The sequence below is a fragment of the Tursiops truncatus genome, chromosome 6, assembly GCF_011762595.2.
Source record: "Tursiops truncatus isolate mTurTru1 chromosome 6, mTurTru1.mat.Y, whole genome shotgun sequence".
NCBI lineage: Eukaryota > Metazoa > Chordata > Mammalia > Artiodactyla > Delphinidae > Tursiops > Tursiops truncatus.
The window spans coordinates 38,622,459-38,638,808 of NC_047039.1; the positions used below are offsets into that span (position 1 = coordinate 38,622,459).

Below are 16,350 nucleotides of genomic sequence, written 5' to 3' on the forward strand. Positions count from 1 at the left end.
AAAAAATCTGTAAAAAATACAAACACATGGAGGCTAAAAACTACACTACTAAATAACTAATAAGATACTAAATACTAAATAAGATACTAGATACTAAATACTAAACAAGAGATCACTGAAGAAATCAAAGAGGAAATCAAAAAATACCTGGAAACAAATGAGAATGAAAACATGATGACCCAAAACCTATGGAATGCATCAAAAGCAGTTCTAAGAGGGAAGTTTATAGAAATAAATCCTACCGCCAGAAACAAGAAAAAGCTCAAATAAACAACCTAAACTTACAGCTAAGGCAACTAGAGAAAGAAGAAAAACAACTCCAAAGTCAGCAGAAGGAAAGAAATCATAAAGATCAGATCAGAAATAAATGAAAAAGAAATGAAGCAAACAATATCAAAGATCAATAAATCTAAATTTGGTTCTTTGAGAAGAAAAACAAAATTGATAAACCATTAGCCAGACTCATCAAGAAAAAAGGGAGAAGACTCAAATCAACAGAATTAGAAATGAAAAAGGAGAAGTAACAACTGACACTGCAGAAATACAAAGGAATATGAACGATTACTACAAGCAACTATATGCCAATAAAATGGACAAATTCTTAGAAAAGCAAAACCTTCTGAGACTGAACCAGAAACAGATAGAAAATATAAACAGACTAACCTCAAGTTCTGAAATTGAAACCGTGATTAAACATCTTCCAACAAACAAAATTCCAGGACCAGACAACTTCACAGGCTAATTCTATCAAACACTTAGAGAAGAGCTAATACCTATCCTCAAACTCTTCCAATATACAGCAGAGGGAGAAACACTCCCAAACTCATTCTATGAGCCTACCATCACCCTGACACCAAAACCAGACCAAGATGTCACAAGAAAAGAAAACTACAGGCCAATATCACTGATGAACATAGATGCAAAAATCCTCAACCAAATACCAGCAAACAGAATCCAACAGCAAATTAAAAGGATCATACACCATGATCAAGTGGGGTTTATGCCAGGAATGCAAGGATTCTTCAATATATGCAAATCAATCGGTGTGATACACCATATTATTAAATTGAAGGATAAAAACCATATGGATATACCATGTTGTTGGATTGGAAGAATCAAAATTGTGAGAATGACTATACAACGCAAAGTAATTACAGATTCAATGCAATCCCTATCAAACTACCAATGGCATTTTTCACAGAACTAGCACAAAAAATTTCAGAATTTGTATGGAAACACAAAAGACCCCGAAGAGCCAAAGCAATCTTGAGAAAGAAAAAAGGAGCTGGAGGAATCAGGCTCCCTGACTTCAGACTATATTACAAAGCTACAGTAATCAGACAGTATGGTACTGGCACAAAAACAGAAACATAGAGCAATGGAATAGGACAGAAAGCCCAGAGATGAACCCACACACATATGGTCGCCTTATCTTTGATAAAGGAGTCAAGAATATACAATGGAGAAAAGACAGTCTCTTCAAGAAGTGGTGCTGGAAAAACTGGACAGCTACATGTAAGAGAATGAAATTAGAACACTACTTAACACCATACACAAAAATAAACTCAGAATGGATTAAAGACTTAAATGTAAGGCCAGACACTGTAAAACTCTTAAAGGAAAACATAGGCAGAATACTCTATGACATAAATCACAACAAGATCCTATTTGACCCACCTCCTAGAGAAATGGAAATAAAAACAAAAATTAACAAACGGTACCTAATGAGACTGACAAGATTTTTCACAGCAAAGGAAATCATAAACAAGACAAAAAGACAACCCTCAAAATGGGAGAAAATATTTGCAAATAAAGCAACTGACAAAGGATTAATCTCCAAAATATACAAACAACTCATGCAGCTCAATATCAAAAAAACAAAAAAACCCAATCCAAAAATGGACAGAAGACCTAGATAGACATTTCTCCAAAGAATATATACAGATTGCCAACAAACACATGAAAGGATTCTCAACATCACTAATCATTAGAGAAATGCAAATCAAAACTACAAAGAGGTATCAACTCACACTGGTCAGAATGGCCATCATCAAAAAATATACAAACAATAAATGCTGGGAAGGGTGTGGAGAAAAGGGAACCCTCTTGCACTGTTGGTGGGAATGTAAATTGATACAGCCACTATGCAGAACAATATGGAGGTTCCGTAAAAGACTAAAAATAGAACAACCTATATGATCCAGTATTCCCAGTACTGGGCATATACCCTGAGAAAACCATAATTCAAAAAGAGTCATGTACCACAATGTTCATTACAGCACTATTTATAATAGCCAGGACATGGAAGCAACCTAAGTGTCCATCAACAGATGAATGGATAAAGAAGATGTGGCACATATATACAATAGAATATTACTCAGCCATAAAAAGAAATGAAATTGAGTTATTTGTAGTGAGGTGGATGGACCTAGAATCTGTCAGACAGAATGAAGTAAGTCAGAAAGGGAAAAACAAACACTGTATGCTAACACATATATATGGAATTTGAAAAAAAAAAAAAAAGGTCCTGAAGAACCTAAGGGCAGGACAGGAATAAAGACGCAGATGTAGAGAATGGACCTGAGGACAAGGGAAGGGGGAAGTGTAAGCTCTGACGAAGCGAGAGAGTGGCACTGACATATATATACTAACAAATGTAAAGTAGATAGCTAGTGGGAAGCAGCTGCATAGCACAGGGAGATCAGCTCAGTGCTTTGTGACCACCTAGAGGGTTGGGATAGGGAGGGAGGGAGGGAAGTGCAAGAGGGAGGGGATATGGAGATATATGTATACATATAGCTGATTCATTTTGTTATAAAGCAGAAACTAACACAACATTGTAAAGCAATTATATTCCAATAAAGATGTTAAAGAGATGTCATTAATAAAGTGGAAGGACAACCATAGACTGGATTGAGAAAAAATTTTCAATTCATATATCTCATAAGGGATTTATGTCTAGACATAAAAAAAAACAAAACTCCTGTGTCTCAACAGTAAGACAAACAACCCAATTAATACATGAGTACAATACCGAATAGACTTTTCACTAGAGAAGATATATGAAGGGCTAATAAGTACATGAAAAGATGCTCCACATCATTAGTCATTAGGGATATGCAAATTAAAACCACCTGAGATACCACTTCCTATGCAGTCAAATGGCTATAATAAAATGGAGACAAAAGCAAATGTTGGGGAGAATGTGGAGAATCTGGAACTCTCACACATTGCTGGTAGAAATGTATACTGGTGCAAGTGCTTCAGAACACAGGTTTTCAGTTTCTTATAAAACTACCCTATATCCCAGCAATTCCACACCTATGTATCTACCCAAGAAAAATGAAAATATGTACACAAAAGGACTTTTTAATGAATGTTCATAGCATTTTTATAACACGGAAGCCCCAATCTACATTAAAATATCCGTGTGAGTACATAAACAAAATGTGGTCTATCTATATACTGGAATACTCTTCAGTAATAAAAATAATTGAAGTACTTATATATGTTACAACACGGATGAACCTCAAAAATATTATGCTAAGTCAAAAAAATCCAGAAACAAATGATTACATATTGTATAATTCTCTATATATGAAACATCCAGAAGAGGCAAGTCTATGGAGATATAAAGCAGATCAATGGTTGCCTGGAACTCAGATTGGGAGCAGGAATTGACTATAAACAGGCAATGGGAGTCGGGCAGAGGGGGGTCCATGGGGACTTGTTGGGGTGATGAAAATGTTTTAAAACAAGACTGTGGTAATTTTTGAACATCTGTATAAATTTACTAAAAATCATCAACTTGTACTCTTACAATGGTTGAATTCTATGAATTTTATACCTCAGTAAAGCTGGTAAATAAAAATGACCAGCACAGAATGGAAAGTGGGAGGTATAGATGAATCAAGTTGGGCAAGCTATTGATAATTTTTGCCGCTGGATGATGGGCAATGAGGGATTATACTTTTCCTTTTCACTCTTTGTGTACATTTGAAATTTTCAAATAAAAAGTGAAAAAGAAACGATTATAAAAAAATTGCAGCCAATAGTTAAATTTCATCGAACACATTTATAGTGGAGTTTACAGAACAAGTAAAGCAAAATACAGAGTGAGCAAAATTAAAAGGACAAAGATTTTAGAGCCTAGAGAGAGAATGGTGCTCCTGACATTGTTGGAAAACCTCCCTTTATGCTCTAGAGGGAGACAATGGACAAGAATCATGGACCCTCAAGGACAGCCTTCCACTGAGCCCTGGAAGGTGATGTCATTTATGAAAGTGCTTTTCTTCTGGTCCTCTCTAACACTGATAGGGCATGGGGGGGGTGGGGGGAGGGAGGGGATGGACAGAAAAATAAACTCTGTCACTTTGTTCCTCCTCCCAGGAAACTTCAGACTCCCTCTAATGTTTCTGTCTATACAACAGGTCCCGAGTATGCTCAGCATCATTCTGGTGTCCTATTATATATTTACGTGCTAAGCCTCTCTCAAAGATCCCACAGTGGGACGGTTCTGAATATTTCATAGCACAGGGGACAATTTAGGCTAGAGACATCCATCATCAAGGATAATCTGGTATGTACCCAAAACGTAATTGCTGGTGGAGAGTTTCTCTATGCATTCCTGTGTCCCTTACCAAACAGTAAATATTCGGAATTGGTTACACATCCTGAGCAAGTGGCCTTTATTCACATGTCCATTTGTTCACCAGATTATACCAATATAAATGGAGAGGCTCCTTTCATTTACATTACTGTCTGGCAAAATCTTAGCTTATAATAAATGACTGGTTATATAAATTATTGAACAATTGAAAATAGAATAGCATGGAGTCTTTATAAAATTTTAATTTTCTTATGTTTTTATTTTTTGAAGATACAATTGACATAAAGTTTAAGGTGTACAATGTGCTGATTTAACACATTTATAGATTACAATATGATACCACTATAGCATTAGCTAACATCTCCATCACATCATATATATATATATGTGTGTGTGTGTGTGTGTATACATATATATATATATATGTGTGCTTTTTGTGGTGAGAACATTTAAAATCTAGTCTATTAGCAACTTTGAAGTATGTAATACAGTATCATTGACTTAATCACGATTCTGTGTATTAGATCTCCAGAACTTATTTACCTTCTAAATGTAAGTTTGTACCCTTTAACCAACAGCTGTCTAACTTTCTCACCCTCCAGTCCCCTAGTAGCCACCATTCTACTCTATGTTTCTATGACTTTGGCTTTTTTAGATTCCACGTATAAGCGATATACAGTGTTAGTTTTCCTCTGTCAGACTCACTTCATTTAACATAATGCTCTCAATATCCATCCATGTTGCTGCAAATGGCAGGATTTCCTTCTTTCTCATGATTGAATAATATTCCATTCTATACATGTATTGGGTTGGCCAAAAATTTCATTTGGGTTTTGTTTTTGATGTGTCCTCTCTTGGTGTCATATCCAAAAATATTGTTGCCAAGACCAAAGCCAAAGATGTTTTACCTATGTTTTTTTCTGGGAGTTTTATGGTTTCAGTTCTAATGTTTAAGTCTTTAATCTACTTTGAGTTGATTTTTATGAGTGTTTCAATTAGGAGTCCAATTTCATTTTTCTGTATGTGGTCATTCAGCTTTCCCATAAATTCTTGAAGAGACCATTCTTTCCCCATTGAGTATTCTTGCCTCCTTTGTCAAGTATTAGTTGACCATATATTCAAGGGCTTATTTCTGGACTCTCTATTTGGTTCCTTTGGTCTATATATCTATGCTTATCATGTAGTCATTTTTTTAACAAAATGAGTCATACCAATATGTACTAATATACAATTATATCACATATTTTATCAAGTCAAAAGGCAAGGCGCAGAAAATATTTGTGTATATGTGTGTCTTTGTCTGTGTATGTGTTTTTATGTATACATACTTAGGGAGAAAACAGATTACAGATTAAAACAGTATGAGTTGGGAAAGTGGGCAGGCACAAGAATATAAAGACCCTTGTATGTCCCCACTAATGACTGTACTTGACCCTACAGGTATACTTTTGGGGAAGACAGCTGAATATTAGTGGGAAGAAAACAATTTCATTTCTGTTGTGTCTGCATTCAGTTATTTTTAATGCATGTAATATTTGCTCAAACAATAAAAAAATTAAATTCAAAAGTAATATGTTACGATTGGGTTTATATTCTGATTTCTGAAAGTATTGATTTTTACAAACTTCTGTACTAACAGCCTTTGGAATTAACATCTACTAGTTAAGTAATTAAATTGAGAATAGTACCTTTAATATGGCCATATTATTCCCATTGTTTATTGCTTTTGGTCATATGTACAAAATAATCTGCTTATGATTGACTAAAAGAAAAAACAGTATACATTAACATAGACTTTAATTCTTATCTTCTGTATTATGTTTATTTTTAGAGTAAGGAGGGTCTTGAAGCTCTCTGGACAACTACCTTCATTTCAGATTTTGCATCTTATTTTGAAGTTATGCAAAAATGAAACTTTCTTATTATCCTTTTAACCAAACATAGTTAATGGTCTCTTCTGAATGCCTATCCAAACTCTTCCTATAATTTAAGCTTTTTCTTATTCTGTCTCTTCTCAAGAAGGAGAAAAAAAAGACCAGTCATCACCTTTATAAAACTCTTCAAATAGTCACAGTGGGTTAACATCCTTCTTGTCTCTAAACTGATCTATACAAACTCATTATATCTTTCCTCATAAGAATCTAGCTGTTAGCCCTTTAAGTACTTTGGTCATGCTTTCTGATTTATTCAAACCTTTCGTAAAAAATCAACTATCAGAATTGCAAAGCTGGGTTCACTGCTGCACTCATATAAGACTCAAATCCAATTCTGTTGATGCTACAAATGTCAAGATGATTTTAAATTATTTTGTATTGGGGCCATATTATGTAATCCCAACTTGGTGATAGGATATATATATATATATATCCTATTTTTTTTTTTTTTTTTTTTTTTTTTTGTGGTACGCAGGCCTCTCACTGTTGTGGCCTCTCCCGTTGCGGAGCACAGGTTCCGGACGCGCAGGCTCTGCGGCCATGGCTCACGTGCCCAGCCGCTCTGCGGCATGTGGGATCTTCCCGGGCCGGGGCACGAACCCGTGTCCCCTGCATCGGCAGGCGGACTCTCAACCACTGCGCCACCAGGAAAGCCCTCAATCAATATTTTTTATATCCAGTAAACACCTATTGAAATTCTACTGTGTGCCAAACAATATAAATATAAGGTTCCTTTAAAGAGTATAAGAGACACTGAAATAAAAAGTTATACACAATATGAGAAGAGGTTTAGTACAGGAGTACACATACCATAAGCAGTGAAAGGACAAAACATCTCATTCTGTCATAGTTTGGAGAGAGGGATAGTAGAGATTCATAGAGAAAATATCGCTTTGGTTAAAATTTGAAAAACAAAGGAAACGTTAGCAAGAAAGAAATACATTCAAAACAAAGGGCTTATAAAATATAAAAAGACAAATTTGAGTAGCTACAAATAAAAACAGTATGTTGGGGCTAGAAAAATGGCAGAATGCATGGCTGGAAAAGAAGTAAGAGACTAAATTATTGTGAATTACTGAATGAAATCAGTAGGGATAACAATGTGATATGCAACAGATTATAAAATTATTTATGTAGAAAACTCAACAGGATTAGCTAACTGCTTTTGTCTGAGGTGTAAAAAATACACACACACACACACACATGCAGAAAGGCTAAATAATTTGTGTGTTTTCTAAACTACTTTATTAAGGTATGATTGACATATGGAAAGCAGTACACATTTAATGTACACAACTTGATGAGTTTGGAGATAAGTATAAACCTGTGAAACCATCACCATAATCTATGCCATAAACATATCAAACACCCCCAAAAGTATTCTCCCACCTTATTATTACTAACATTTTTGTGATAAGAATACAACATGAGACCTACTATCTTAGCAAACTTTTAAGTATACAATACAGTATTGTTAACTAGAGGCACTGTGCTGTACAGTGGATCTCTAGGACTTATTCATCTTATATCACCAAAACTTTACACATTTTAACTAATACTTTCCCATTTCCTCCTTCCCCCCACTCCTGGAAATCACCATTCTACTCTGCTTCTATGAGTTTGACTATTTTGGATTCCTCATGCAGCTACTGTGGAAATATCCAATGATGGATAAAGAAAATGTGGTATATACGTACAATGGAATATTATTCAGCCTTAAAAAATGTTTTCATTTGTGACAACATGGATGGACTGGAAGACATTACACTAAGTGAAATAAACCAGACACAGAAGGACAAATTTGTATGTTTTTTTTGTTTGTTTGTTTTTTTTGCGGTACGCGGGCCTCTCACTGTTGTGGCCTCTCCCGTTGCGGAGCACAGGCTCCGGACACGCAGGCTCAGCGGCCATGGCTCACAGGCCCAGCCGCTCCGCGGCATGTGGGATCTTCCCAAACCGGGGCACGAACCCGTGTCCCCTGCATCGGCAGGCGGACTCTCAACCACTGCGCCACCAGGGAAGCCCTGTATGTTTTTAAAACTGTTAAATATCGGAGTTGAAATTCGAATGTCTATCTAATTTAAAGCATAATTTATTTCTTGTAACATGCTGCCTCTGATCCTAACTGGATATAAAGTGTCTCCCCCACTTTGCTATAACATTTCTTTCAGATTCGTATTTCCTTAATACCATTTTAAATATACTGTGTCTTTCCTACACCATCTCCAATCATTTTTCCATTACCTACAGAAAAATCTGCACCACAGAATAAATTCATAGCCTGATATCCATGACTCTCCATAATCTGTCCAAAAACTTTTACTACTCATATTCCTATTTCATTGTTCATATAATCAAAATTTGTCTTTCTAGTTAACCTGTTCTAAAAGTTGTTTCCCATTTCCATGCCTTTTTATTAAAGCAGTCCTTTCTACTTTGAATGTCCTGACTCTCATACATACCTATTAGAAATCCTTCTCACTCACTAAGGACTTCAACTCTAATGCACCCACTTTTATTGAACCTTTTTGACTGATCTATTTTAAAGTGATCTATGTGTTTGTGTGTGTGTATACATATGCATTATATAACAGAAGAAAATACATTGTTTTTTGAATTAATAAACATTTTAATTATAAAATTATAGTTTTATTTTAGTTTTATTTAATTAATAAAATTATATTTTCAAACCCAATTATTATCTAATGTCCAGGACTTTCTGAATTCCATTGCTTTCTTTTCAATTTTAGGAACCTATACTATAATTAATGGGCACATCTTTTTTTTTTTCCCTTACATTGGTAATAGAACAGAAACTTTGTTCTGAAAGACTATACTCCCTAAACAACCAGCTATCAGAAAGTGATTCAGAAATGAAAAAAGAAGCTATCATTTTTGCATTATTGGAATATTAAAATAAAGCTGTTTCTTAATGTTCAAAAAATATATAATAGTAACTTAGGAAACTACATATTTGCAGATGTGTCTTAGAAATAGACCACTGATACGTTAGTAGATATATTGAAAATACCTTTTAAAATGCAGCTCTTTTGTTATATTAATTCACAACAAATAGTTTCTGTGGCTTGTACTTTCTATATGGAAAACTATAACATATTAATGATAAATTATGGCAAAATTTCATTATATCTATTGATAAAGAATAGCTTGCTCTGTGTGAATGAGTGTAGCTACAGTAGATACTATTGGGTGCCAATCCTCAAGTGTTTATGAAATCTTCTATGCCGTCTGAATCCTAAAATATTCTGGATCTATCTCTTTCCAATGTGACTTGGATAAATACTGATTTGCCTAAGCCAATTTTTCAGTTCCTTTCCCAGTGACTGAATCACAGAAAACCACATGAACTGCTGGAGGGCTTCCAACAGAGATTCCTTCAAGCTTAGAAAGACACTGAAAAAAATGTTTTTTCCATTCTTGTCTCTGAACTTTGGTGTAGGATCATATGATATTTAGGGTGTCATTTCATGAGTATGAATATACTCATGCCATATACTGAATATAGCCGAGGAAGTATACTGAAGATAGCAGAGGAAAATATGGAAAGACAATTCTGGAACTTGGTGACTTGTTCAACTACTTACTTGCCTAATTTTAGATCCATCTATCCTTAGGACTTTTCATTTAAGTCATTTTCACTTGGGCTTTCTATTTCTTCTAGCAAAAATTTCCTCCTTGAAAAGAGAACTTGGATTAAACATGTGTGCAGTACACTTGATTCTACACACTTCTGCCTCCTCCAAACAAAAAGGAAAAACAAAAGACAGGGAGAAGGATGGAGAGTGGGGGAGAGAGTGAAATAACCGAAGAGGGAATTCTGCCTGTCATTTCTTTTCATGAGCTATGGCCTGGAATGAATATCAGATGAGAAATATGAATCCATTTTTCTTTCCACTGGGTCTCAGCGTCCTTGTGTCAGTCTTATTATGGGCAGCCAGCTCCTCTGAGTGTGATTTTAATATTTGGTGCATATTTTTTTATACTTCATGGCCCTTAAATGTAAGTCAACCACTTCATTTGGTGCTTTTGAAATAAAAACAGTATTCTCCAACACTGGAGGAAAACCTGGCTTTTCTGGGTTTATTGAAAAATGGCACTCTCCTCTTCTACCTAGGTAAGAGCTCTGATTGATGTGAGTCTGATTCGATAATACAATCCCATGTGTTAGCTTACTTACAAATCTTTTCACTGTGTTCAGAGGACTGTTGACAGCAGTCGGGTCATTATTATTATTCAGTTCTTTGTGTACCACTATATGACAGGCACTATGCTAACCTCTTTGCTTAGATTATCCCATTTAAGTTTCACAGCCATCCTAGGAGGTGTAGTTGGTAACCCACCCTTACAAATGGAGTGACCAGCTAAATTGAAGAATCTTGAGTTTCAGAGAGATCAGCCCATTTAGCTAGGGTTGTAATAATTACTAAGTAGTTAGCTATAAGAAAGCATATAATTTACTTTCTTCAATAGTTAGGAATAAAAGTAGCACTAAGAAAGTCAACCATTGATTGGCATTCAAATCAAACTGTTTTCTACTGGTGCAACTTTTTTGTCTTTCACCTTATAGGAGTTAGGGGGATACTAGCTGATTTTATGTCATCCTGAACCCAGGGAGCCGAAGGGAAAAATATATTCTGATGTGTTATTGTTATAATTTCATTAAACCTAATATTTCATGGGCTTTTAGACAATAATATGCTTAACCTGTCCATTATTATAAATATCAAATTATTAATGCAAAAATGGTTGATGCGCAAAAACAGGCATTGGAAAGACAAATAGCAAATTTTGTGTGAATGTGTGTGCGTATATATCTACATATGTATGTGTTAACTGTGTTAACATTTAAAATATTTTTAGATGATTACTACAGATCCCAAATATTTTCACTACAAAACAAAATTTTACGTGAGCATAAAAAAGGAAATGTTGCTTTTCCTAGGTTGCACCTACAAGTAACCCACGTATTGACTGCTTTTGGGCAGATTTTTTTTTTCTTTTAGGTGTCTCAAATGGCACAATCAATCAAATTGACTATACAATGATCCCGAATAGCCATTAAGAAACAACCTTCAGGTGAAATGCTTTGACCTTTATGAAACTTTACAGATTGGCTTCCCTAAGGATCAATTTCTGACCCTACAATTTACCTTGAAAGTAGACAGCTGAGGCACTCTATCAATGTAAAATTTCATTGAAGTCTTTCACTTTCCTAAGAGTTATATGCAACGTCACTTATCATTTTCTTTCCGTGGAAAAGCACCTCACTCCCAACACCTTCGAAATCTATGAGAATTAATTCCACTATAACTCCATTTTTTTAAAAAAATGGATTAAAAGATATGTTTATAGTTTTTAAAATAAAGAGCTACATGGCAGCTCTCCGTTAGCTAATATGGTTCATATGCACAACTCTATGTCAGGCAAACATACATTATATTAGAATTCAAGAATAACATTAGAACACAAACAAATTCATAATACCCATGTACAGCTGGGGCAAACTGGTTACTCAACCATCTTTGGAAGTGTAATAAGTACATGATGTTGGTGTATAAAGGGCATCATTCTCCGTACTATGGTAAGAATACTACCAGAGAGTTGGGATTGCAAAGAACAGAAATTGATTCTGAATAGCCTCAACAGAAATTAGTTGGGAAGGACTCTGGTAGACTACAGAATTCAGAGAAGATCTAGAAAATCAACCTGTGTCAGGATCCAAATAGAGTTAGTAAAAAATTAGCCTGCTGCCAAGGAGTAATCTCACTGTGCTGCCACTGACGACACCATGCCACTCTGGTCAGCTCCTGACACAGTGTTAGACACTGCGTACTCTCAGTACTTTAAAATGCACTTGTGGATGCTCCACTCAGTTACAGCCATAGCTGAAATCACAGTCTGACTCTGGACCTTTGTTTCAACCCCTCAAGAATTAAAGTATAAGACATATGAATCTCATTCACCATGTTTGGATCATGCACCAGGTGCTAGACCAGAGAGAAAGGAAAAGAAATACATAAGACATCCCCTTGGATCCTATAGTGGAAGGGACTACCAAGGTTATTAGGGTTCATGAAAGCTGAAATTGAGATTAGTTAATGGTGAAGATACACCCTATACAGTTATTTCCAAAATAAGTAAAAAAAAGTGGAATGGTACAAGTCAAAATGGACATTTTCCACAAGGTTCCAGAGTAAGGATTCCATTTGAGATGGCACATGATATTAGATAAACGCTGACGTAGTTTAATTCAAACATTAAATTAAAAAAATAATACCTGCCTTAAATATTTACAGGAAATAGAGAATGCTTTACAACCTATTCTGTGAAATGGGTATAAGCCTCATGCCAAAATATTACGAAGATTTTAAAAGAAAAAATTAGAGACTAATATTCCTTGTGAGTGTAATCACAAAAAAATCATTAATAAAATATTACCAAATTTAACCCAACAATATATAAAAAGTGTATTACATCATGACCAGTTGGATCTCATCTCAGGACTACAAAGTTAGTTTAACATTTGAAAAGCAGTCAAAGTAATTAATGGCATTAAAGGAGTAAAGGGAAAAACTATATGCTCACCTCAACAAATACAGGGAAAGCATTTGACAAATGCTCTGAGCACTTGAACACCACCAGCCTGACACCCTTCCCTGGCCTCCACTGCTGCGTATATGCCTTAGGGAAGACTGTGCAGCCATGAGAGAGCACCCTGACAGCCAGAGCCCCTGAAGCTGCTTATGAGCCCAGATCAAGTCCTGTCTTCTGTCACTGGCCTGCACCACTACACTCACTTACAGCTAGGCCCTCTAGCTGTACATCTACTTCATCCCTACCCATACTCTCCAACAAAATCCCCATCACCAGCCTCCATTGCCATGCACCCCATAGCCATGATAGTGCACACCAAAAGCCGTGGCGCCCCACAGCTGCCAGTGTGCTTGCAGTTAGCTCCAGCCTTTGCTGCCTGCCCTGACCCCACCATCACATATGCGTACATCTGTAACCAGCCCCTGCCACTACACAGGAACATGCTGCTGGCTTCTGCATCAGGGTGTGTGCACACCACTGGCTCTAGTCACCATTGTTTTCTGTCCTGGTCACTAGCCACTGGACCTGCAGGTACAGATGGGGAAACCAACAGTCCTTGCTGCCAATATGGATGCCCGTAGTGCTCTCTAAGGACCACACATTGTCAATGCTGTAGAATCCAGAGACCTGAGCCAAAGAGACATAATGCTCGCATGAACCTGTTGCCACTAAAGACCCATGCACTTGCACCCTACATCACTAGACATTATGATAAAACTTCAGGTCAATATCCCTTATGAACATAGAGGCAAAAATTCTAAAGAAAATATTAGCAAATTGAATTCAACATCATATTAAAATAATCATATACCATGGTCAAACTGGATTTATTCCTGAGATGTATGAGTGGTTCAACATATGCAAATCAATAAATGTGATACACCACATTAATAGAATGAAAGACAAAAATCATATGATTAACTCAAAAGCAGAAAAAGCATTTGACAAAATTCAACACCCTTTCATGATAAAAATTCTCAATAAATTAGGTATAGAATGACTGAACCTCAACATAATAGATAGAAGCTGTGTATGAAAAGTACACAACTTACACCGTACTCAATGGAAAAGATTAAAAGCATTTCTTCTAAGATCAGGAACACAAAAAGTGTGCCCACTCTCACCACAGGAATCTATTCAACATAATACTGGAAGTCATAGCCATAGCAAGCAAGGAAGAGAAAAAGAAAGAAAAGAAAAGGCATCCCCATTGGAAGGAACAAGTAAAATTGTCTTTTTTCAGATTATATGATGTTAATGCATAGAAAATCTTAAAGACTGCACCAAAAATACTGTTAGAATTGATCAACAAGTTTAGTAAAGTTGTAAGATACAACATTCAGATTAGTTGTACTTCTGTACACTAGCAATGAGATATCTGAAAAAACTAAAGAAAACAATCTCATTCACAATTGCATAAAAATAATTAAATACTTAGGAATAAATCTAACCAAGGAGATGAAAGACCTGTACACTGAAATGTACAAAACTCTGATGAAAGAAACTGAAGAAGTCACAACAAATGGAAAGATTTCTGTGTTCATGAATCAGAAGAATTACTATTGTTAAAGCATCTATTCTGCCCAAGTGATTTATAGATTCAATGCAATTCCTATCAAAATTCCAGTGACATTGTTTTTACAGAAAAAGAAAAAGCAATCCTAAAATACATATGGAACTGCAAAGACCATGAACAGTGAAAGCAATCTTGAGAGAAAAGAACAAAGCTAAAGGTGTCATACTTCCAAATTTCAAACTACACTACAAAGTTATACTAAACAGAGCATATTATACTGTCATAAAGAGACACAGGCAAATGGAAGATAATCAAAATAAACTCTTACATATGTGGTCAACTAATATTTGACTAGGAAGGCAAAATACTCAATGGCGAAAGGGTAGTCTCTTCAGTAAATTGTGTTCATAAAACTAGATAACCAAATGCAGAAAAATGAAATTGGACCTCTATCTTAACCACTCATAAAATTAACTCAAAGTGGATTAAAGACTTAAGCACTAGAAATGAAACCATAAAATTCCCAGAAGAAAACATAGAACAAAGTTCCTTGACACCAAAACTACAGGCAACAAAAGCAAAATTCAAGTGGGACTATATCAAACTAAAAGACTTCTACTCAGCAAAAGAACAAACAAGATTTGTGGAGGAGAGGGGGAAGATGGCAGAAGAGTAAGACGCGGAGATCACCTTCCTCCCCACAGATACATCAGAAATACATCTACATGTGGAACAACTCCTACAAAACACCTACTGAAAGCTGGCAGAAGACTTCAGACCTCCCAAAAGTCAAAAAACTCCCCACGTACCTGGGTAGGGCAAAAGAAAAAAGAATAAACAGAGACAAAAGGATAGGAACAGGCCCTGCACCAGTGGGTGGGAGCTGTGAAGGAGGAAAGGCTTCCATACACTAGAAGCCCCTTCACGGGCTGAGACTGCCGGTGGCGGAGGGGGGAAAGCTTCGGAGCCGCGGAGGAGAGCGCAGCAACAGGGGTGCGGAGGGCAAAGCGGAGAGATTCCGGCACAGAGGATCAGGGCCGACCGGCACTCACCAGCCAAAGAGGCTTGTCTGCTCATCCGCTGGGGCGGGCGGGGGCTGGAAGCTGAGGCTCGGGCTTCGGTCGGATGCCAGGAGAGGACTGGCGGCGTTAACACAGCCTGCAGGGGGTTAGCGCGCCACAGCTAGCCGGGAGGGAGTCCAGGGAAAAGTCTGGACCTGCCAAAGAGGCAAGAGACTTTTTCTCTCTTTTACTCCAATAAAGATGTAAAAAAGAAAAAACAAACATGCTGGAGACCAATAGAATAGCTTTACAGAATTACTAACATTTAGGGGTACAAAGAGTTCTAGTAATCAGCCCCTTTTTCTTTTTAATTGAACCGATGAAATCTAAGATAGAGCATATCTCTTGCTCAAAGTCAGAGACATAAGAGATAACTGAGGCAAGAATCAGGTTTTCTCATGCCCAGTTCAAAGTTCTGCCCTTAACAACATAGTAACAATAACCGTCTTGCAGAAATCCATATGTAGGTACATATAATCTTCTCAGAAAATATTTTGGCCCCTGCTAGTGGTAGTTGTGTCTTCATTCATGAATTTTCTGTTCCATAAAATATTGAAGAGGGACCAGATGCTATATTCAGATGAAATATTTGAACAACACGTATTGCTCAAATAT

At 36.3% G+C, this 16,350-nt stretch overlaps 1 long non-coding RNA gene across 3 annotated transcripts in view; it reads right to left on the reverse strand.

The window, feature by feature from the left end:
• The window catches only part of LOC117312594 (uncharacterized), a 175,987-nt gene extending 160,013 nt beyond the window's left edge, over positions 1-15,974 (reverse strand). The window contains exon 1 of one of the 3 annotated variants that reach the window (XR_012332473.1): positions 15,727-15,974. This is a non-coding gene — a long non-coding RNA (uncharacterized lncRNA). The remainder of the gene's footprint in view (positions 1-15,726) is intronic. The other 2 variants (XR_004526984.2, XR_012332474.1) reach the window with 2 other exon arrangements.
• Between the last annotated feature and the right edge of the window lie 376 nt (positions 15,975-16,350).